Genomic DNA, 25,554 nt, shown 5'->3' on the forward strand with positions numbered 1-25,554 from the left:
CTATATCGTCCATTTCCCTCTCTGTCCCCTCTCTATATCATCCATTTCCCTCTCTCTGTCCCCTCTCTATATCGTCCATTTCCCTCTCTGTCCCCTCTCTATATCGTCCATTTCCTCTCTCTGTCCCCTCTCTATATCGTCTATTTCCCTCTCTGTCCCCTCTCTATATCGTCCATTTCCCTCTCTGTCCCTCTCTATATCGTCTATTTCCCTCTCTGTCCCCTCTCTATATCGTCTATTTCCTCTCTGTCCCCTCTCTATATCATCCATTTCCCTCTCTGTCCCCTCTCTATATCGTCTATTTCCCTCTCTGTCCCCTCTCTATATCGTCTATTTCCCTCTCTGTCCCCTCTCTATATCGTCCATTTCCCTCTCTGTCCCCTCTCTATATCGTCTATTTCCCTCTCTGTCCCCTCTCTATATCGTCTATTTCCCTCTGTCTCTGTCCCCTCTCTATATCGTCCATTTCCCTGTCTCTCTGTCCCCTCTCTATATCGTCCATTTCCCCTCTCTGTCCCCTCTCTATATCGTCTATTTCCTCTCTGTCCCCTCTCTATATCGTCTATTTCCCTCTCTGTCCCCTCTCTATATCGTCTATTTCCCTCTCTGTCCCCTCTCTATATCGTCCATTTCCCCTCTCTGTCCCCTCTCTATATCGTCCATTTCCCCTCTCTGTCCCCTCTCTATATCGTCTATTTCCCTCTGTCCCCTCTCTATATCGTCCATTTCCCTCTCTGTCCCCTCTCTATATCGTCCATTTCCCTCTCTGTCCCCTCTCTATATCGTCCATTTCCCTCTCTGTCCCCTCTCTATATCGTCCATTTCCCTCTCTCTGTCCCCTCTCTATATCGTCTATTTCCCTCTCTGTCCCCTCTCTATATCGTCTATTTCCCTCTCTGTCCCCTCTCTATATTGTCTATTTCCCTCTCTGTCCCCTCTCTATATCGTCTATTTCCCTCTCTGTCCCCTCTCTATATCGTCTATTTCCCTCTCTGTCCCCTCCCCTCTCTATATCTGTCTCTATATTTCCCTCTCTGTCCCCTCTCTATATCGTCTATTTCTCTATATCTGTCTCTCTGTCCCCTCTCTATATCGTCTATTTCCCTCTCTCTGTCCCCTCTCTATATCGTCTATTTCCCTCTCTGTCCCCTCTCTATATCGTCTATTTCCCTCTCTCTGTCCCTCTCTATATCGTCATTTCCTCTCTCTGTCCCCTCTCTATCTCGTCCATTTCCCTCTCTCTGTCCCCTCTCTATATCGTCCATTTCCCTCTCTCTGGCCCCTCTCTATATTTGTCTATTTCCTCTCTCTGTCCCCTCTCTATATCGTCCATTTCCCTCTCTCTGTCCCCTCTCTATATCGTCCATTTCCCTCTCTCTGTCCCCTCTCTATATCGTCCATTTCCCTCTCTCTGTCCCCTCTCTATATCATCCATTTCCCTCTCTCTGTCCCCTCTCTATATCTTCCATTTCCCTCTCTGTCCCCTCTCTATATCGTCCATTTCCCTCTCTCTGTCTGTCCCCTCCCTCTCTCTGTCTCTATATCGTCCATTTCCCTCTCTGTCCCCTCTCTATATCGTCCATTTCCCTCTCTCTGGCCCCTCTCTATATCGTCTATTTCCCTCTCTGTCCCCTCTCTATATCGTCTATTTCCCTCTCTGTCCCCTCTCTATATCCGTCTATTTCCCTCTCTGTCCCCTCTCTATATCGTCTATTTCCCTCTCTGTCCCCTCTCTATATCATCCATTTCCCTCACTGTCCCCTCTCTATATCGTCTATTTCCCTCTCTGTCCCCTCTCTATATCGTCTATTTCCCTCTCTGTCCCCTCTCTATATCGTCTATTTCCCTCTCTGTCCCCTCTCTATATCGTCATTTCCCCTCTCTGTCCCCTCTCTATATCGTCCATTTCCTCTCTCTGTCCCCTCTCTATATCGTCTATTTCCCTCTCTGTCCCCTCTCTATATCGTCCATTTCCCTCTCTGTCCCCTCTCTATATCGTCCATTTCCCTCTCTCTGTCCCCTCTCTATATCGTCTATTTCCCTCTCTGTCCCCTCTCTATATCGTCCATTTCCCTCTCTCTGTCCCCTCTCTATATCGTCTATTTCGCTCTCTGTCCCCTCTCTATATCGTCTATTTCCCTCTCTGTCCCCTCTCTATATCGTCTATTTCCCTCTCTATATCGTCTATTTCCCTCTCTGTCCCCTCTCTATATCGTCTATTTCCCTCTCTCTGTCCCCTCTCTATATCGTCTATTCCCCTCTCTGCCCCCTCTCTATATCTGTCTATTTCCCTCTCTGTCCCCTCTCTATATCGTCTATTTCCCTCTCTCTGTCCCCTCTCTATATCGTCTATTTCCCTCTCTCTGTCCCCTCTCTATATCGTCTATTTCCCTCTCTTTCCCCTCTCTATATCGTCTATTCCCCTCTCTGCCCCCTCTCTATATCTGTCTATTTCCCTCTCTGTCCCCTCTCTATATCGTCCATTTCCCTCTCTCTGTCCCCTCTCTATATCCGTCTATTTCCCTCTCTCTGTCCCCTCTCTATATCGTCCATTTCCCTCTCTCTGTCCCCTCTCTATATCGTCCATTTCCCTCTCTCTGGCCCCTCTCTATATTTGTCTATTTCCCTCTCTCTGTCCCCTCTCTATATCGTCCATTTCCCTCTCTCTGTCCCCTCTCTATATCGTCCATTTCCCTCTCTCTGTCCCCTCTCTATATCGTCCATTTCCCTCTCTCTGTCCCCTCTCTATATCATCCATTTCCCTCTCTCTGTCCCCTCTCTATATATTCCATTTCCCTCTCTGTCCCCTCTCTATATCGTCCATTTCCCTCTCTCTGTCCCCTCTCTATATCGTCTATTTCCCTCTCTGTCCCCTCTCTATATCGTCTATTTCCCTCTCTGTCCCCTCTCTATATCTGTCTATTTCCCTCTCTGTCCCCTCTCTATATCGTCTATTTCCCTCTCTTTCCCCTCTCTATATCGTCTATTTCCCTCTCTGCCCCCTCTCTATATCTGTCTATTTCCCTCTCTGTCCCCTCTCTATATCGTCCATTTCCCTCTCTCGGTCCTCTCTATATCCGTCTATTTCCTCTCTCTGGCCCCTCTCTATATCCGTCTATTTCCCTCTCTCTGTCCCATCTCTATATCGTCCATTTCCCTCTCTCTGTCCCCTCTCTATATCGTCCATTTCCCTCTCTCTGTCCCCTCTCTATATCGTCCATTTGCCTCTCTCTGTCCCCTCTATATCATCCATTTCCCTCTCTCTGTCCCCTCTATATCGTCCATTTCCCTCTCTGTCCCCTCTCTTGCTCTCCCTTAGCTGCCACTCCTCTCTCTATTTCTCTCTCTCCATCCGTCTTGTCTTTCGCTCCCTGTGCCCCCTCTTATCTCTCTGTAGCCATTTCTGTCCTCCCCTCAGTTGAAATCTTCTATTTATGTTGCATCTGCTCCCCTTCCCCTGCTGTAAAGAGAGCAGCATTCTCATCTCTCTGACACATTTGAAGATGGGATGTGAACCATGTGCCTTACCCCCTCCCTGGCACTCTCTCTCTCTTTCTCCCTCTCAACGACCAACCACACAGTACTGCAAATCCCCTTCCTTACCCTACATCCCTCTCTTTCTTTATTCACTCACACTACTTCCCTTTCTCAGCTCTCTCCTTCCCTGTCTCCCTCTTTCACCCAACACCCGATCACATGGTACAGCAAAACCCCTGCCTTATCCCACATCTCTCTCTACCATCCTCCCTCTTTCCTTCCCCTCTTATGCTCCCCATGCGCTCTCTACCTCCTTCTCTCCCTCTTTCTCACCATCTCCTCACGCTCTGTTTGATTTTCTTCTACCCCTCTATCTCTCCCTCTCTCTTATGTAATGGGGAAGGAGGGATCCAGAATCCAGCTATTACCAGTTCTGCTGCACTGCCTGCACTGTCTGCCTGCTTAGGCATCCTGATCCTCCTCACCGTTACAGATATGGAGGCAAGAGCTGCAGCTGAGGGATCTGTGGTACACAGTGTTGACATGTATGAATAACAATGACTACTGTTCCCACAATGCATCTCATTCTCTTTACCTCTGCACACTGAATATTTGTTACCATAAATGTTTAGTGTATGTATGTAGAGATAAGTGTGTGTCAGTTTATAACGCACAGTGTCAAAACACACTTTTTCCACATTTTGTTATGTTATAGCCTTTTTCTAAAATGGATAAAATAAATGTTTTTCCTCATCAATCTACACACAATACCCCATAATGACAAATGAAAACATTTACATAAGTATTCAGACCCTTTGCTATGAGACTCAAAATTGAGCTCAGGTGCATCCTGTTTCCATTGATCATCCTTGAGATGTTTCTACAACTTGATTGGAGTACACCTGTGGTAAATTCAATTGATCGGACATGATTTGGAAAGACACACACCTGTCTATATAAGGTCCCATAGTTGACTGTGCATGTCAGAGCAAAAACCAACACATGAGGTTGAAGGAATTGTCCGTAGAGCTCCGAGACAGGATTATGTCAAGGCACAGATCTGGGGATGGGTACCAAAAATATTCTACAGCATTGAAGGTCCCCAAGAACACAGTGGCCTCCATCATTCTTAAATGGAAGAAGTTTGGAACCACCAAGACTCTTCCTAGAGCTGGTCGCCCAGCCAAACTGAGCAACAGGGGGAGAAGGGCCTTGGTCAGGGAGGTAACAAGGAACCTGATGGTCACTCTGACAGAGCTCCAGAGTTCCTCTGTGGAGATGGGAGAACCTTCCAGAGGGAGAACCATCTCTGCAGCACTCCACCAATCAGGCCTTTATGGTAGAGTGGCCAGACGGAAGCCACTACTCAGTAAAAGGCACATGACAGCCAGTTTGGCACCTAAAGACTCTCAAACCATGAGAAACAAGATTCTCTGATCTGATGAAACCAAGATTTAAACATGGCACCACCCCTACAGTGAAGCATGGTGGTGGCAGCATCAAGCTGTGGGGATGTTTTTCAGAGGAAGGGACTGGGAGACTAGTCATGATCGAAGGAAAGATGAACAGAGCAAAGTCCAGAGAGATCCCGAGCGCTCGGCACCTCAGACTGGGGCGAAAGTTCACCTTCCAACAGGACAACAACTCTAAGCACACTGCCAAGGCAACGCAGAAATGGCTTCGGGACAAGTCTCTGAATGTCCTTGAGTGGCCCACTCAGAGCCCGGACTTGAACCCGATCGACATCTCTGGAGAGACCTGTAAATATTTGTGCAGCGACGCTCCCCATCCAACCTGACCGAGCTTGAGAGGATCTACAGAGAAGAATGGGAGAAACTCCCCAAATACATGTGTGCCAAGCTTGTAGCGTCATAACCAAGAAGACTTGAGGCTGTAATCGCTGCCAAAGATGATTCAATATAGGGTCTGAATACTTATGTAAATGTGATATTTCCATTTTTTGTAATTTCATAAATTTGCTAAAAAAATTGCTTTGTCATTATGGGGTATTGTGGTCTCCCGGGTGACGCAGTGGTCTAGAGCACTGCATCGCAGCGCTAGCTGTGCCACCAGAGACTCTGGGTTCGCGCCCAGGCTCTGTTGCAGCCGGCCGCAACCGGGAGGTCCGTGGGGCGATGCACAATTGGCCTAGCATCGTCTGGGTTAGGGTGGGTTTGGCCGGTAGCGATATCCTTGTCTCATCACGCACCAGCGACTCCTGTGGCAGGCTGGGCGCAGTGCGCGCTAACCAAGGTAGACAGGTGCACGGTGTTCCCTCCGACACATTGGTGCGGCTGGCTTCCGGGTTGGAGGCGCTCTGTGTTAAGAAGCAATGCGGCTTGGTTGGGTTGTGTTTTGGAGGACGCATCTCTTTCGACCTTCGTCTCTCCCGAGCCCGTACGGGAGTTGTAGCGATGAGACAAGATAGTATTGGATACAACGAAAAGGGGGTCATTTATTTTTTATTTTTTTAAATACAAAATTATGGGGTATTGTGTGTAGATTGATGAGGGGGGGTGGACTATTTAATCAATTTTATAGTAAGGAAAAATGTGGAAAAAGTCAAGGGGTCTGAATACTTTCCAAATACACTGTATACACTTAGGCTTTGTTCAGACAGCTCAATTTTGATATTTTTTTCCCACAAATTTATTTTGGTTGACCAATCACATCAGATCTTTTCACATCATGTCTTTTTCAGAGCTGGTTTGATTGGTCAGCTCTCAAAAAAAACTGGTCTGCCTGTATAAACGCAGCCTTACTATCTTACTCCCCAATAGCTCTCACTGCACACTGGTTCTACGCACCATTTACACACCAATGCTTCATTTACATACATAGTATACAACTTCACACCAATGCTTCATTTACATACATAGTATACAACTTCACACCAATGCTTCATTTACATACATAGTATACAACTTCACACCAATGCTTCATTTACATACATAGTATACAACTTCACACCAATGCTTCATTTACATACATAGTATACAACTTCACACCAATGCTTCATTTACATACATAGTATACAACTTCACACCAATGCTTCATTTACATACATAGTATACAACTTCACACCAATGCTTCATTTACATACATAGTATACAACTTCACACCAATGCTTCATTTACATACATAGTATACAACTTCACACCAATGCTTCATTTACATACATAGTATACAACTTCACACCAATGCTTCATTTACATACATAGTATACAACTTCACACCAATGCTTCATTTACATACATAGTATACAACTTCACACCAATGCTTCATTTACATACATAGTATACAACTTCACACCAATGCTTCATTTACATACATAGTATTTCACACCAATGCTTCATTTACATACATAGTATACAACTTCACACCAATGCTTCATTTACATACATAGTATACAACTTCACATCAATGTTACAATATACTACACTACAATTAATACCAACACATTGCAACTGCATTTATAAGGCCTATAAATAATGCAATTGCTCATGGCTACGACAGCAAGAACCGTCTTCAGTACCTCAAGTCAAAAGCAGAAACCTACAGAGCAATCCTCTACAATTATCGTCCTCTACAATTACCCTAGACAGTGCACTACCAGATGCTGTGTAATTACCATAACCATAATTAGGTAGATGATTACATTTTCTGACTAGGATCTCTCTGAACTCACTCTCCTCTCCTCAGTCTTTTAGCAATTTTGTCATTCATTTGATATGGATAGAGATGATAAATCATCCATTTTGTGTGTTTGTTTGTGGAGGGGGTGTGAGTATGTGAATGCGTTTAGATGTGTGTGTATATATATATGTATGTGTGTGTATATATATGTATGTGTGTATATATATGTATGTGTGTATATATATATGTATGTGTGTATATATATGTATGTGTGTACATATATGTATGTGTGTGTTTGTTTGTGGAGGGGGGGTGTGAGTATGTGCATGCGTTTAGATGTGTGTGTGTATATATATATGTATGTGTGTATATATATATGTATGTGTGTGTATATATATATGTATGTGTGTGTTTGTTTGTGGAGGGGGGTGTGAGTATGTGCATGCGTTTAGATGTGTGTGTATATATATATGTATGTGTGTATATATATATATGTATGTGTGTGTTTCTAAAAACCTGTTTTTGCTTTGTCATTATAGGTTATTGTGTGTAGATTGATGAGGATTTTTTATTTATTTCATCCATTTTAGAATAAGGCTGTAACGTAACAAAATGTGGAAAAAGTCAAGGGGTCTGAATACTTTCCGAATGCTCTGTATATGTGTGTGTATATGTGTGTGCACATGCATGTGTGTGTGTGTCCTAACCCCAGCCCGTGCAGGGCTCCAGATGTGGAGATAGACAGATGTTGTAGGGGTCAGCAGGTCATTTCCGGGAGATGGACCAAAGCTTGCCTCACATCTGCCTGTTCTGTTCCATGCCACATTAGTCATCATGTCGTAAGGTAGCCATAATAATTCATTACTAATTAGCCTTCCTGAAGTACTGTCGGCCCCGACCAATGCTGTAATGTCGTCTACAGAATTGGGGAGGGAACTGTGGATCTCTCTTCTCTCTGTCCGTTCATTCGTACATTAGTCACATGCGATATCTCAGACAGTACAGACCAGATTCGGACTAAACTTGGGTGAACGATGTGTCTTGCCATAGAGATCCAGCATTTACTAAAGGACACTGATTGGCCCAAGGCAGGAGCTTTAGTAATTAACTGAAATGTATTGTCCCAAGGGGAGGGACGCTGCATCATTTGTAGAGGACGACATCTTAACGTAAATTGATTCATTTATTGAATATTTTTGGGGATCTGCAGCAGTTCTGTAACGAAGGTGCTTCATTAGGAATAAGATACTGTTGTTAGCATTGGATCGACCATGAAAGTTGGTAACTAATCGCCATATTGGATGGCACTTAAAAATACTATTTTGGTACGATTCGCTCAATGCATTTAAAGCCATTGGACTTGTGCAAGCATGGCTGGACCACGTTTCAACAATATTCATTGACCTGCCTATTTCTTTTAAATCCATGAGGGGGAGTTTACGAGTGTACACTTGGGGAAAAGTGGAAGAATCACAACGCAGTCAGAGCCCAAGGGCAAATGAAGGGGTCAGAGGAGAGGTCAGGGAAGGATGGGGACCTTGGGGGGCTTTAATCTGTCTTCAGAAGAGATGCTAGACCGGCAGGTTGGCAGGACTCTGTCATGTTTTGTCTTAGATTGTCTTGTCATTATGCTTTCCCTTCTGTTCGTTTCCCCCTGCTGGTCTTATTAGGTTCGTTCCCTTTTTCTATCCCTCTCTCTCCCCCTCCCTCTCTCTCCTCTCTCTATCGTTCCGTTCCTGCTCCCAGCTGTTCCTATTCCCCTAATCATCATTTAGTCTTCCCACACCTGTTCCTTATCTTTTCCCCTGATTAGAGTCCCTATTTCTTCCCTTGTTTTCCGTTCCTGTCCTGTCGGATCCTTGTCTATTGTTCACGGTGCTGTGTCTATGTATTGCCCTGTCGTGTCGTGTTTCCCTCAGATGCTGCGTGGTGAGCAGGTGTCTGAGTCTGCTACGTTCAAGTGCCTTCCCGAGGCAACCTGCAGTTCTTGATCAAGTCTCCAGTCTGTTCTCGTCATTACGAGTAGTATTATGCCTTTTGTTTGTAAAGTAACTTTACTGGATTAAAAACTCTGTTTTCGCCAAGTCGCTTTTGGGTCCTCATTCACCTGCATAACAGAAGGATCCGACCAAGGAATGGACCCAGCGACTACAGATGCTCGTAACACTGCCGTCGAGATTCAAGGAGCCATGCTCGGCAGACACGAGCAGGAATTGTCTGCTGCTCGCCATGCCGTGGAGAACCTGGCCGCTCAGGTTTCCGACCTCTCTGGACAGTTCCAGAGTCTTCGTCTCGTGCCACCTGTTACTTCCTGGCCTGCCGAGCCTCCGGAACCTAGGGTTAATAACCCACCTTGCTACTCCGGGCAGCCCACGGAGTGCCGCTCCTTTCTCACCCAGTGTGATATTGTGTTCTCTCTCCAACCCAACACATACTCTAGCGAGAGAGCTCGGGTTGCTTACGTCATTTCACTCCTTACTGGCCGGGCTCGAGAGTGGGGCACAGCTATCTGGGAGGCAAGGGCTGATTGTTCTAACAATTACCAGAACTTTAAAGAGGAGATGATTCGGGTTTTTGACCGTTCAGTTTTTGGTAGGGAGGCTTCTAGGGCCCTGGCTTCCCTATGCCAAGGTGATCGATCCATAACGGATTACTCTATAGAGTTTCGCACTCTTGCTGCCTCTAGTGACTGGAACGAGCCGGCGCTGCTCGCTCGTTTTCTGGAGGGACTCCACGCAGTGGTCAAAGATGAGATTCTCTCTCGGGAGGTTCCTTCCAGTGTGGACTCTTTGATTGCTCTCACCATCCGCATAGAACGACGGGTAGATCTTCGTCACCAAGCTCGTGGAAGAGAGCTCGCGTCAACGGTGTTTCCCTGCTCCGCATCGCAACCATCTCCCTCCTCTGGCTCAGAGACTGAGCCCATGCAGCTGGGAGGTATTCGCATCTCGACCAAGGAGAGGGAACGGAGGATCACCAACCGCCTGTGCCTCTATTGCGGATTTGATGGACATTTTGTCAATTCATGTCTAGTAAAAGGCCAGAGCTCATCAGTAAGCGGAGGGCTACTGGTGAGCGCTACTACTCAGGTCTCTTCATCTAGATCCTGTACTACTATGTCGGTCCATCTACGCTGGACCGGTTCGGGTGCTACATGCAGTGCCTTGATTGACTCTGGGGCTGAGGGTTGTTTCATGGACGAAGCATGGGCTCGGAAACATGACATTCCTTTCAGACAGTTAGACAAGCCTACGCCCATGTTTGCCTTAGATGGTAGTCATCTTCCCAGTATCAGATTTGAGACACTACCTTTAACTCTCACAGTATCTGGTAACCACAGTGAGACTATTTTTTTTTTGATTTTTCGTTCACCTTTTACACCTGTTGTTTTGGGTCATCCCTGGCTAGTATGTCATAATCCTTCTATTAATTGGTCTAGTAATTCTATCCTATCCTGGAACGTTTCTTGTCATGTGAAGTGTTTAATGTCTGCCATCCCTCCCATTTCTTCTGTCCCCACTTCTCAGGAGGAACCTGGCGATTTGACAGGAGTGCCGGAGGAATATCATGATCTGCGCACGGTCTTCAGTCGGTCCCGAGCCAACTCCCTTCCTCCTCACCGGTCGTATGATTGTAGTATTGATCTCCTTCCGGGGTCCACTCCTCCTCGGGGTAGACTATACTCTCTGTCGGCTCCCGAACGTAAGGCTCTCGAGGATTATTTATCTGTGTCTCTTGACGCCGGTACCATAGTGCCTTCTTCCTCTCCGGCCGGGGCGGGGTTCTTTTTTTGTTAAGAAGAAGGACGGTACTCTGCGCCCTGCGTGGATTATCGAGGGCTGAATGACATAACGGTTAAGAATCGTTATCCGCTTCCCCTTATGTCATCAGCCTTCGAGATTCTGCAGGGAGCCAGGTGCTTTACTAAGTTGGACCTTCGTAACGCTTACCATCTCGTGCGCATCAGAGAGGGGGACGAGTGGAAAACGGCGTTTAACACTCCGTTAGGGCATTTTGAGTACCGGGTTCTGCCGTTTGGTCTCGCCAATGCGCCAGCTGTTTTTCAGGCATTAGTTAATGATGTTCTGAGAGACATGCTGAACATCTTTGTTTTTGTCTATCTTGACGATATCCTGATTTTTTCACCGTCACTCGAGATTCATGTTCAGCACGTTCGACGTGTTCTACAGCGCCTTTTAGAGAATTGTCTCTACGTAAAGGCTGAGAAGTGCTCTTTTCATGTCTCCTCCGTTACTTTTCTCGGTTCCGTTATTTCCGCTGAAGGCATTCAGATGGATTCCGCTAAGGTCCAAGCTGTCAGTGATTGGCCCGTTCCAAGGTCACGTGTCGAGTTGCAGCGCTTTTTAGGTTTCGCTAATTTCTATCGGCGTTTCATTCGTAATTTCGGTCAAGTTGCTGCCCCTCTCACAGCTCTTACTTCTGTCAAGACGTGTTTTAAGTGGTCCGGTTCCGCCCAGGGAGCTTTTGATCTTCTAAAAGAACGTTTTACGTCCGCTCCTATCCTCGTTACTCCTGACGTCACTAGACAATTCATTGTCGAGGTTGACGCTTCAGAGGTAGGCGTGGGAGCCATTCTATCCCAGCGCTTCCAGTCTGACGATAAGGTTCATCCTTGCGCTTATTTTTCTCATCGCCTGTCGCCATCTGAGCGCAACTATGATGTGGGTAACCGTGAACTGCTCGCCATCCGCTTAGCCCTAGGCGAATGGCGACAGTGGTTGGAGGGGGCGACCGTTCCTTTTGTCGTTTGGACAGACCATAAGAACCTTGAGTACATCCGTTCTGCCAAACGACTTAATGCCCGTCAAGCTCGTTGGGCGTTGTTTTTCGCTCGTTTCGAGTTTGTGATTTCTTACCGTCCGGGTAGCAAAAACACCAAGCCTGATGCCTTATCCCGTCTGTTTAGTTCTTCTGTGGCTTCTACTGATCCCGAGGGGATTCTTCCTTATGGGCGTGTTGTCGGGTTGACAGTCTGGGGAATTGAAAGACAGGTTAAGCAAGCACTCACGCACACTGCGTCGCCGCGCGCTTGTCCTAGTAACCTCCTTTTCGTTCCTGTTTCCACTCGTCTGGCTGTTCTTCAGTGGGCTCACTCTGCCAAGTTAGCTGGTCATCCCGGTGTTCGAGGCACTCTTGCGTCTATTCGCCAGCGCTTTTGGTGGCCGACTCAGGAGCGTGACACGCGCCGTTTCGTGGCTGCTTGTTCGGACTGCGCGCAGACTAAGTCGGGTAACTCTCCTCCTGCCGGTCGTCTCAGACCGCTCCCCATTCCTTCTCGACCATGGTCTCACATCGCCCTAGACTTCATTACCGGTCTGCCTTTGTCTGCGGGGAAGACTGTGATTCTTACGGTTGTCGATAGGTTCTCTAAGGCGGCACATTTCATTCCCCTCGCTAAACTTCCTTCCGCTAAGGAGACGGCACAAATCATCATCGAGAATGTGTTCAGAATTCATGGCCTCCCGTTAGACGCCGTTTCAGACAGAGGCCCGCAATTCACGTCACAGTTTTGGAGGGAGTTCTGTCGTTTGATTGGTGCGTCCGTCAGTCTCTCTTCCGGGTTTCATCCCCAGTCTAACGGTCAAGCAGAGAGGGCCAATCAGACGATTGGTCGCATACTACGCAGCCTTTCTTTCAGAAACCCTGCGTCTTGGGCAGAACAGCTCCCCTGGGCAGAATACGCTCACAACTCGCTTCCTTCGTCTGCTACCGGGTTATCTCCGTTTCAGAGTAGTCTGGGTTACCAGCCTCCTCTGTTCTCATCCCAGCTTGCCGATTCCAGCGTTCCCTCCGCTCAAGCGTTTGTCCAACGTTGTGAGCGCATCTGGAGGAGGGTGAGGTCTGCACTTTGCCGTTACAGGGCACAGACTGTGAGAGCCGCCAATAAACGCAGGATTAAGAGTCCAAGGTATTGTTGCGGCCAGAGAGTGTGGCTTTCCACTCGCAACCTTCCTCTTACGACAGCTTCTCGTAAATTGACTCCGCGGTTCATTGGTCCGTTCCGTGTCTCCCAGGTCGTCAATCCTGTCGCTGTGCGACTGCTTCTTCCGCGACATCTTCGTCGCGTCCATCCTGTCTTCCATGTCTCCTGTGTCAAGCCCTTTCTTCGCACCCCGTTCGTCTTCCCTCCCCCTCCCGTCCTTGTCGAGAGCGCACCTATTTACAAGGTACGTAAGATCATGGACATGCGTTCTCGGGACGGGGTCACCAATACTTAGTGGATTGGGAGGGTTACGGTCCTGAGGAGAGGAGTTGGGTTCCGTCTCGGGACGTGCTGGACCGTTCACTTATTGATGATTTCCTCCGTTGCCGCCAGGATTCCTCCTCGAGTGCGCCAGGAGGCGCTCGGTGAGTGGGGGGTACTGTCATGTTTTGTCTTAGATTGTCTTGTCATTATGCTTTCCCTTCTGTTCGTTTCCCCCTGCTGGTCTTATTAGGTTCGTTCCCTTTTTCTATCCCTCTCTCTCCCCCTCCCTCTCTCTCCTCTCTCTATCGTTCCGTTCCTGCTCCCAGCTGTTCCTATTCCCCTAATCATCATTTAGTCTTCCCACACCTGTTCCTTATCTTTTCCCCTGATTAGAGTCCCTATTTCTTCCCTTGTTTTCCGTTCCTGTCCTGTCGGATCCTTGTCTATTGTTCACCGTGCTGTGTCTATGTATTGCCCTGTCGTGTCGTGTTTCCCTCAGATGCTGCGTGGTGAGCAGGTGTCTGAGTCTGCTACGTTCAAGTGCCTTCCCGAGGCAACCTGCAGTTCTTGATCAAGTCTCCAGTCTGTTCTCGTCATTACGAGTAGTATTATGCCTTTTGTTTGTAAAGTAACTTTACTGGATTAAAAACTCTGTTTTCGCCAAGTCGCTTTTGGGTCCTCATTCACCTGCATAACAGACTCCAAACTACATCATCTAACTCTTTTTAAAGACCTGTTTTCTAGACTGGCAGATTGGCAGGACTCCATACTAGCTCTTTTTATACCTGTTTTCTAGACTGGCTGGTTGGCAGGACTCCATACTAGCTCTTTTTATACCTGTTTTCTAGACTGGCTGGTTGGCTGGACTCCATACTAGCTCTTTTTATACCTGTTTTCTAGACTGGCTGGTTGGCTGGACTCCATACTAGCTCTGTTTATACCTGTTTTCTAGACTGGCTGGTTGGCAGGACTCCATGCTAGCTCTTTTTATACCTGTTTTCTAGACTGGCTGGTTGGCAGGACTCCATACTAGCTCTTTTTATACCTGTTTTCTAGACTGGCTGGTTGGCAGGACTCCATACTAGCTCTTTTTATACCTGTTTTCTAGACTGGCTGGTTGGCTGGACTCCATACTAGCTCTTTTTATACCTGTTTTCTAGACTGGCTGGTTGGCTGGACTCCATACTAGCTCTTTTTATACCTGTTTTCTAGACTGGCTGGTTGGCTGGACTCCATACTAGCTCTTTTTATACCTGTTTTCTAGACTGGCTGGTTGGCTGGACTCCATACTAGCTCTTTTTATACCTGTTTTCTAGACTGGCTGGTTGGCTGGACTCCATACTAGCTCTTTTTAAAGAACGGCTGGTTGGCAGGACTCCATACTAGTTCTTTTTATACCTGTTTTCTAGACTGGCTGGTTGGCTGGACTCCATACTAGCTCTTTTTATACCTGTTTTCTAGACTGGCTGGTTGGCAGGACTCCATACTAGCTCTTTTTATACCTGTTTTCTAGACTGGCTGGTTGGCAGGACTCCATACTAGCTCTTTTTATACCTGTTTTCTAGACTGGCTGGTTTGCAGGACTCCATACTAGCTCTTTTTATACCTGTTTTCTAGACTGGTTGGTTGGCAGGACTCCATACTAGCTCTTTTTATACCTGTTTTCTAGACTGGCTGGTTGGCAGGACTCCATACTAGCTCTTTTTATACCTGTTTTCTAGACTGGCTGGTTTGCAGGACTCCATACTAGCTCTTTTTATACCTGTTTTCTAGACTGGTTGGTTGGCAGGACTCCATACTAGCTCTTTTTATACCTGTTTTCTAGACTGGCTGGTTGGCAGGACTCCATACTAGCTCTGTTTAAAGACCTATTTTCTTTCCTCCATCTCACAGTAACACCATGTTCCTTCACTGACGTCATCGGTCTTCCACAGCTGTGTGTTAGATAAATGGAGGGAGTGACAGAGAATAAGATAGAGAACGACTGAGGACGAGAGAGGAGACAGGTGCAATAGAGAGAATGAGAGAGAAAGAGAGAGGGTTGTGGCAATGAGAGAGAGAAAGAACGAGATAAATAAATAAAGATTATCCCAGAGAGACAGAGAGAGATTGAGATAAATAAATAAAGACTATGCCAGAGAGACAGAGAGAGATGGAGATAAATAAATAAAGACTATGCCAGAGAGACAGAGAGAGATGGAGATAAATAAATAAAGACTATGCCAGAGAGACAGAGAGAGATGGAGATAAATAAATAAAGACTATGCCAGAGAGACAGAGAGAGATGGAGATAAATAAATAAAGACTATGCCAGAGAGACAGAGAGAGATGGAGATAAATAAATAAAGACTATGCCAGAGAGACAGAGAGAGATGGAGATAAATAAATAAAGACTATGCCAGAGAGACAGAGAGAGATGGAGATAACTATGCCAGAGAGACAGAGAGAGATGGAGATAAATAAATAAAGACTATGCCAGAGAGACAGAGAGAGATGGAGATAAATAAATAAAGACTATAAAGACTATGCCAGAGAGACAGAGAGAGATGGAGATAAATAAATAAAGACTATGCCAGAGAGACAGAGAGAGATGGAGATAAATAAATAAAGACTATGCCAGAGAGACAGAGAGATGGAGATAAATAAATAAAGACTATGCCAGAGAGACAGAGAGAGATGGAGATAAATAAATAAAGACTATGCCAGAGAGACAGAGAGAGATGGAGATAAGTAAATAAAGACTATGCCAGAGAGACAGAGAGAGATGGAGATAAATAAATAAAGACTATGCCAGAGAGACAGAGAGAGATGGAGATAAATAAATAAAGACTATGCCAGAGAGACTGATGACAGACTGATGATCAGACAGACAAACACACTGATGATCAGACAGACAGACAGACAGACAGACAGACAGACAGACAGACAGACAGACAGACAGACAGACAGACAGACAGACAGACAGACAGACAGACAGACAGACAGACAGACAGACAGACAGACAGACAGACAGACAGACAGACAGACAGACAGACAGACAGACAGACAGACAGACAGACAGACGATCAGACAGACAAACAGGGATAGTTCTGTGCCTCCCTGCATGGTCCCCAGACCTCTCCAGGCATCCAGGCCTGGATAATTAGTCCTCATTAACGTGACTGGGTCTCACAGCATGACCATATGCTAATTGACTTGGCAATTAAGTCAATTTTTTTTAGGATTAGAGAGAGTCAGAGAGCATGACTGGGTTACATGATAATGATCAGAGAGAGAGTCAGAGAGCATGTCTGGGTTACATGATAATGATCAGCGAGTCAGAGAGCATGTCTGGGTTACATGATAATGATCAGAGAGAGAGAGTCAGAGAGCATGTCTGGGTTACATGATAATGATCAGAGAGAGAGAGAGTCAGAGAGCATGTCTGGGTTACATGATAATGATCAGAGAGAGAGTCAGAGAGCATGTCTGGGTTACATGATAATGATCAGAGAGAGAGAGAGTCAGAGAGCATGTCTGGGTTGCATGATAATGATCAGAGAGAGAGTCAGAGAGCATGTCTGGGTTACATGATAATGATCAGAGAGAGAGTCAGAGAGCATGTCTGGGTTACATGATAATGATCAGAGAGAGAAAGTGTCATAGAGCATGTCTGGGTTACATGATAATGATCAGAGAGAGTCAGAGAGCATGTCTGGGTTACATGATAATGATCAGAGAGAGTCAGAGAGCATGTCTGGGTTACATGATAATGATCAGAGAGAGAGTCAGAGAGCATGTCTGGGTTACATGATAATGATCAGAGAGAGAGAGTCAGTGAGCATGTTTGGGTTACATTATAATGATCAGAAGAAGAATTAGTGGGGTGGGTTGTGCTGGGGAGTGGAATGGAGAGAAGATGAGAGGAGAGGAACAGAGGAGAGCAGGATGTGTGGAGGAAGCTATAGCGTGGAAGGGATTGTTGTCTGATCGTTGTGTGATGAGTCAAGCTGTTGCCTCTGAGCACAGACACACGTGCACACAAGAGGAAACTCAGGCGTTGATGAAGATATGCTCATACGTTCTCTCTCTCTTTCTCTGTCACACACACAGCTCTACCAGATATACACATGGTTGGCATAAGGTACATATGGTTGAGAGAGAAGAGGGCCAGAGGGTAAAGCATCAGGTGTTCCAGGTTTGAATGATGACTCACTCACTCTGTGTGACACTAAAGACAGGACCTCAGAATAATATTGCATATATATATATATATATATATATATATATATATATATATATATATATATATATATATATATATATATATATATATATATATATATATATATATATATATATTTACCTTTATTTAACCAGGCAAGTCAGTTAAGAACAAATTCTTATTTTCAATGAGGGCCTAGGAATAGTGGGTTAACTGCCTGTTCAGGGGCAGAACGTCAGCTTTGTACCTTGTCAACTCGGGGGTTTGAACTTGCAACCTAGTCCAATGTTCTAACCACTAGGCTACCCTGCCACCCCACAATGCAATGAACATTGATTGTGGAAAATTCATGCTCAGTTTGTCACGCGTGGTGCCACATACTGCTAGCTGCATTTTAGCCAAAGACTGTTATACTAACTGTCTATTCTGTGTTTTAAAAATGTGCAATAAGCATCAAACAAAATTATATAAGGAATTGGCAAATCGCTCTCATTCTGAGAAATAAGGTAGGCCACTTGATTTCAACATTTGAATGAAGTGGACAGGCTAACATGCTGCTCAAACAGTTGGAGACGGACAGAAGGGTGTGTTCATATCAATTCAACTGTTCTACCTTGTTAGCTAGCAAATAGATCCACGTTGGCTAAAGTTGAAATATAAATATTAGCTGGCTACTCACTAACACGTGGGCTTGTGCGTGAGAGATTGTTTCTGAGACCTGTGTTAGTGTTCTAGAACGCTGCTGCAAGAAGTTCTCTACAAGCATCTCGCTACACTCGCATTAACATCTGCTAACCATGTGTATGTGACCAATACAATCTGATTAGAAGTTGTTCATTATTAGTGAAGGGACATTCTGCGTGGTTCTGGTTCTGGTTACATTTGTAACAAAAAGGGCCCTTTCATAGACAGACTTGAATGTCAAATCAGTGATTATTGCAAAAAAGCAGGTTAAACTAAAAGCAGGTTCAATAATTCAATTATTAGTGTGTCTTATGGTTGTGGAAGGCTTATATTTAGTATACGTATAACTTCACAGGACCTGAATTCATTAGATTATTGCAGACTGTTTGAAATGCAGTGTGTTGGACCTTTAATTGTAGAACAAAGCAAATTTATATATTGTTTTTTTAAATATATATATATATGATTTTTAAAAAATCAAATATATTGTGAATTGCCCATAAGTTAAAATAAATAAATAGAGATGTGATTTTTAGGCCATATCGCCCAGCCCTACATACAATCATCAACATGACTACACCACAGCACCAGAGACCAAGTACGGGTAGGGAGACCAAATAAATCTCTTGTCTGACACCATTCCCTCACTGCCAATGACACAACAATGGTCAAGGAAAAGAAGGTCATGTCCTGTACATGTATGCTGGAAGAGATCCTCTCCCATGTTCCAGAGCAAAGTTACATTGATTCAGTTGTTATGACCTATTAATAAGTGCATCATCATTGATGTATGAGCGGTCAGCAGTGGTCACTTACCCAGTATAGTAGAATCGTAGCCCTGGTTAGGTCAGGCTGCTCGCTAGAGGCCAAAAATCATCTGGTCCTAAGTGTTGCTGGCCTTGCCTTTAACTCTTTCACTGACCAAGTCCCTGTTTTAGGCAGATACCTATTTAGAGAATGTTATTTTTACAGGCTCAGTAAACCCCCCTCCCTTAAACAATACTGACCACATGGGAGGGTCCGGAGGGGTTTCCAGAAAGGATTGTTAGTGGGGGGACCCGGGCCCACCCATTGTTAGGTTGGCGGGGGTGATCTCAATTCCTAAATAAAGAATATAATCTCACCTTGAATGTTTCCAAAAATAGAGAAGGGAGGGTGTTTGAGGATGAGAGAACATCAGTGTTTCCCCTAAGATGTTGTTCAGCAGCTGAGGTTTCTCAGATGATCTGATGTTTTTACTCTGGTGGGGTTTTTTCAGTGGCTGCAAGATGTGCAGCGTAAAGGGAAACATAGAACATCCATGGATATGATTGGAGATGTGCATTTACATGAAATCCCCAAATGGTGTCAACCACCATGGAGACCATGCTGCTCATGTTATGCACTGTGAGCTATGACATCAATGGCAGAGCACAGCAGAGGCATCATTCATGTACAATCACTGGGTTGACATATGATTCTGATGTAAACAGTATTGCCGTTTACCCTCACTCAAGCTTAGATGTTGTTATTGATGTTATGCTTGGTCAAGTGGCAGGTGGTCCTTTTCATCAATTACCCTTGAGGTCAAGGCCACTCACTAAGGCACGGCCCTGAGCATCCCATTGGTTCCTGCATGAAATGTGGGTGAAGGAAACTGTCTACCGGTGTACAGCTAGCGACCATTGTCGCCCCCACCCCTTCTTCTGTTGGGTTTATTGGAGGTTGGCATCCAACGTTATTGCGCATTACTGCCACCTACTGTACTGGAATCTCCTAGTTTAATGGACCAATATAAGTATAATGAGGGGTTCCTGCAGAAGCAGGAATGCCCACATGCAGGAACGCCCCGAATTGCGGCAGCAATTGCACTCTTCTCAATGATAGAGCTTTCCCAACAACGTGCCCAAAGACAAATACCAGACCACCTGGCAAGTTTACATTTACATTTACATTTAAGTCATTTAGCAGACGCTCTTATCCAGAGCTACTTACAAATTGGTGCATTCACCTTATGACAAGTTTACACATTAGAACCCCGCATCTGGTGCAGCCACATGACCAGCACTCACACAAGACTGTGAAGGGGGCAACTTCCACCCCTGTGAATGACGAACCCTACAATAGCCAGTGTCCAGTTTAACCTCTAACAATAGTGTCGTGCTAAAACTACCAATTGTCCATTGACAATGATTATATCACGTTCACAGAAAACCATGCGCGTATACCAATCAACTCTCTCTCTTGAATCACTACCCTCCCTCTCTCGTTTATATCGATTGATACTCGAGGGTAAATCAAGGGAACGTACCTTGTGCGACGTAAACAAATCCGATGGAAACAATTGCAGAATGCACGTGTCACTTGTATAGCGGGGATGTATTGGAAAAAGTCACATTTTAGAGCTGAAGCCCTCCTGCTTCGTTTGCGTTTACACTTTCCACCCACATTCCCACGGCTGTGGATCAGCTCTGCGCCCCCGACCGAATTATTCAACCCTCTCCTGGGTTAGGAGAGATAAAACTCTGTGTTCAACCCTCTCCCGGGTTAGGAACCAGACAGAGAACACTCTGTATTCAAACGTACTTTTTCTCTTCTGGTAACTGTCCCGATTTGACACGCCAGAAGGGAGACGCACTCAGAATGGCAGAATTGGGTTACAGTTGTCGTTTCTCCTAAATCCTTTGTTCAATGGTGCGTTTCCCCAACGAACCCCCTTTTGTGATGAATAAATTGGGAATAATCTAAATAAATAAAAGACAGGAATGCAACTTTAATATCCCGGCTGTTCACAAAATATCGTGCGTTAAATCCAGACGGATTCCCTGTCACTGCTGCGCACCTATACACCGTTCACTGCCCGGGTCGAGGCTCAGCTCCCCCTGCTGCACATCTCGTGACTGACTGCATCAACGTGTATGACAGTTTGGAGTTCTGCATAACATGCGTCATTTTAATCCGTCTTTGAACAGCCAGCGAACATGACAGCTCTACGATGAGCCACGGGAGAAACCACAATCCACTCACTTCACTGCACTCCGTCCCCCCTCTCTCGCTCTCTCTCTCTCTCTCTTGCTCTGTAGGCAGTCCTATATTCTCCCCTCCAACAAATTGGTGTGCTGACCGCGGGTTTGCCCGTCAATTCCTCTTTAGCACCACGTCCATACACCTTTCACCCAAATCTGTCTATTGGCCGGCGAGTCAGTACACTCTATTTCGGATTAACATTGAAATGATAATCCGTGGTTCATTTACGGTTCTTGGCATCAAGTTCTTCCCTTCCACATTCGGTCTGTGGTTGGTTCGGAGCTATGAATATAACGGTGTTGTGATGCTGGTTTCTCCTTCTGCTTGGACACGCGCGTCCTCAGCCCTTCGATTCGATCTATTCAGGGAGGCGTGAAGTGAGTGACACATAACTCGCCCCGTGCCAGACCTGCGCAGCCTACTATGAGCGCAATCAACCCACTAGGATTGGGGGGTGATCTGTTGTTGTTACCCCTCTACACCGCCTGAAATTGTATCCAACTGCTTCTGCTCGGGATATTGCCTCTTCACCGATATCCCGCGTAACCAGCGGGTTAGTCAGATACCGCTGCTCTGCTTCGGAGGACAATTTGAGTAACAGTCACATTGATTTCTGTCCAGAGAGTCGCGCCTTCGTAATCCCCGTAATCACAGTCTATCTGTCAATATCCCCGTGCCATTGCCACACAGAGATAATAGAGAAACGCTGCCATCGTTAAAGCATGGAGCCTTTGTTGTCTGCTCTAATGTTCCAATGGGATTGTATTTAATCTGAGATTTGGACTATTAGTACAGGAAACTCTTTGGTCGTCCTGACCTGGCCCCAGGCCCAATTCTTTAGCATGACCATGAAGGTGATGGACATAATGACAACACAGACACAGATCTGACATACACACACTTAGACACCTAAATGCAGACACACTCGCACACACACAGGTTTAAAGTACGTGCACACACATGCACACACACACACCATTAACATGTGCATTGCATGTTAAACAAATGCTCAGAGCTATAACTCACTTGAGCTCTATATGCAAACTCATATAGGCTCGCTGATTCTCTCTCGCTGACTGATGTGACAATAGAGTGACCTCATTGTGTTAATGAGGCAGCCATGTGCATCACACACACACACACACACACACACACACACACACACACACACACACACACACACACACACACACACACACACACACACACACACACACACACACACACACACACACACACACACACACACACACACACACACACACACACACACACACACTAGTATGCACATTGAGGCAATCATATGGAGCTGTGGCTGAAGACAGGGGCCTAACCTGACAGGTGCAGTCTAGGAGAGTGACAGGAGGGAGGGAAGGGGGGGGGGCGAATAGGGGTGAGAGGTGAATGTTTCACCCCAGTGAGAGGGGCTCACTGCAGCCTGGGGTGAAAAGGAGTACTCTCAGATTACAGATGTTACCCTCAGTTAAATGTCACTAATATTCATTACCATCATCTGGGGTGTATTCATTAGGCACCAGACAGAAGAAAATGGACTGAAACGGAGAGGGACTATCTGGACTTGTCCAATAAGATACGTTCCTTTTGATTTTCTGTTGCAAAACATTTTAAAACGTAAGGCACTTAACCCTAATTTGCTCCAGGGGCACCTTACTACTACAGTATGGCTGACCCTGTAAAACAACACATGTCACTGCACCAATCTGATGTATGTGACAATCATTTTAAAATATATATAATAATAATATAAAATAAATAAATATGACCCCCTTTGTTATAGCATTTCCTTCCAGTCAAATTACTTAAAAAATATCAAATACGATATACATGAGTGAGTGTACAAAACATTAAGAACACCTGCTCTTTCCATGACGTAGACATATTCCAATATGATCAGATAAATAAAGCAATATTTTCTTATGGCTCTGTCAGTAATCTTTAATTTCAACAGACACAAAAGACAAATTTCCTTTATATAAAAATCCCCATAACATGAACATTAAATGAAAGAAACCGGTATTCAAGGCACCATCAGTAGCCTATATTTTTCTATTTTAGCAAAAGTGGGCTAAATTTACTTCCAAAGAAAAAAACAATAATAGTGATTTTCTATCATCCACTCAACTGAAATATTTTTAAAATATAATTGGATTGAAATACAATAAAATAAAGTGCAAAATCTATTAATCAAAAACAACACTTTGTTTAAGGAGAAGTAACATGCAGTGAAAACAAATATTAAACTTTAACTTTTAAACTTGAACTGAGTAAAAACTCTAAATATGTGATTGCACAGTAATGTTCACTTGTTTGAGGTTGAGGGTGATACTTGGTGGTGTCCCATCTTTTCCACAAGTTCATCAATGTTGATGAGCTCTGAGCTGAGGAAATCCTCAGAATTGAGTGGAAGTGTTCAGCAGTAAGTCGACTTCTGTGTGATGTTTTGTTCAAGTTCATCAAAGAAAACAGTTGTTCACACAGGTATGTGCTGCCAAACATAGACAACGTTTGAGCAGCCTGGATGCGCAGCTGGGGCATTGTGTCGGGAGAAACGGGCGACTCCGCAGCACCCTGCCGCATATTTTGCCCTCAGTGCATCATTGCATTGGAGAGTCAATCAGCTCCATTTGGAGGTTTGGTGGTGAGCTTTCCGTCAACAGCAAATGGGTTACCGAGCAGTTCAACCTGCTTTTTGTGCTTCAAAGTCAGCAAATCGGCGTCGAAAGTCAGCGGCAAGCATACCTATTTTATCAGCCAACTGTGCGCTCAGGAACGCACTGGTAGAAACTTCTCTTTCATGGTCTGGCAGCTGGGAAAGTGGCTCAAATTTTTTTCTTTCCGCATCTCGTCTCCCACAGAGTCAGTTTGGTTTTAAATGCCTTCACTGTACTGTACATATCAGAGATGACTGATCCCGACCCTGCAGCTGCAGGTTCATTGCATTCAGATGACTCGTAATGTCACACAGAAAAGCCATTTCACACAGAAACATTTCGTCTCGGAGTTGTGTTGTGTCTTTCCCTTGCTGTCCAGAACAGACAAATCTCTCACGAAGCTCGAAACATCATTGAAGCACCTTTCCCTGGCTTAGCCATCGCACCTCTGTGTGATAAAGGCAAAATCTTGTCTCGTTTCTAACTCCGTCAAATGCCTTGAACTAGCGGTGATTCAAACCTTTGGCTCTGATAAAGTTAACTGTGCGCGTGATGATGCTCATTACATGCTCCATTTTCCAGGCTTTACCGCGGCAGCTTCCTGGTGTATGATACAATGATAAGCTGTCAGCCCACCTGTCGCGTTTTCCTCTTGCATCTTTTCCGTATCTTCGCCACCAGTCAGCTCCTGTGTCACATATCGCAGGTGCTCCGTCGGTTGTCAAACCCACGAGGTTTTCCCAAGGCAGCTCCATCTCATTTACACATCTTGACACCTCTTCATACAAATCATGCCCGTGGTTATGCCATGCATAGGACGTAAAGCCTCTGTCCGCTTAGGCTGGAACCCTCACGCGGATGAAAATTGACAACTGGGCAATGTCAGAAATCGGTGCTCTCATCCACAGCCAAGGAATATGCCAATGAAATCTTTCCCTTTTTCACAAGCTGCTCTTTTAGATTGATGGACAAACTGGTCTACTCTCACCGACAATGGTGTTTCTGCTCAGACTCACATTTAAAAAGAGTTGCCTTTTTTCTGGGCAAACTTCGTCACAAACTTTAATCATGCAGTTTTTGATGAAATCCCCCTCCGTAAATGGCCGGGCTGATTTAGCGATCTCTTCTGCCAAAATAAAACTGGCCTTGACAGCAGCCTGGCCTTGTGATTTGGCTTTTTGAACAGAGCCTGTCGAGATTTGAGGCCTCGTTTTAATTCCTCTGCCTTTTGTAGCCTTTGTTCCATGTCCATATTCTTGTTTTTGTCCGCGTGTTTCGTTTCATAATGTCGTCTCAGATTATACTCTTTCAGTACCGCCACACTTTCTCCACACAGAAGACACACAGGTTTTCCAGCTACCTCCGTGAACAAATACTCCGACTCCCACCTTGTTTGAAACCCCCGGTTCTCAGTGTCCACCTTCCGTTTTGCCATTTTTGATGGGTATCTGAAAGTTAATTTTACTGTGATGCTGACAACTGCTGTGCCAATAAATATTGAAATGAAGCAGCCTACTGCTCGGTGCGTCACCGTTGCATTGTGGGAAATGTAGTATTGGTGCGTGTAAAAGATCTGCGGGCTGCCGGCTTGCTGCGGTCTGCGGGCCGGTTCTAATAATAAATCAAGATCATCCCAGGGGCCGTAAAAAACCTTCTCGCGGGCCGGA

The 25,554-nt window shown here is 45.4% G+C and overlaps 1 pseudogene; it reads right to left on the reverse strand.

Moving 5' to 3' along the window:
* LOC124026031 overlaps positions 1-21,177 on the reverse strand; it is a 64,394-nt pseudogene extending 43,217 nt beyond the window's left edge.
* Positions 21,178-25,554: the final 4,377 nt, after the last annotated feature.

The sequence above is a fragment of the Oncorhynchus gorbuscha genome, unplaced genomic scaffold (assembly GCF_021184085.1).
Source record: "Oncorhynchus gorbuscha isolate QuinsamMale2020 ecotype Even-year unplaced genomic scaffold, OgorEven_v1.0 Un_scaffold_2517, whole genome shotgun sequence".
NCBI lineage: Eukaryota > Metazoa > Chordata > Actinopteri > Salmoniformes > Salmonidae > Oncorhynchus > Oncorhynchus gorbuscha.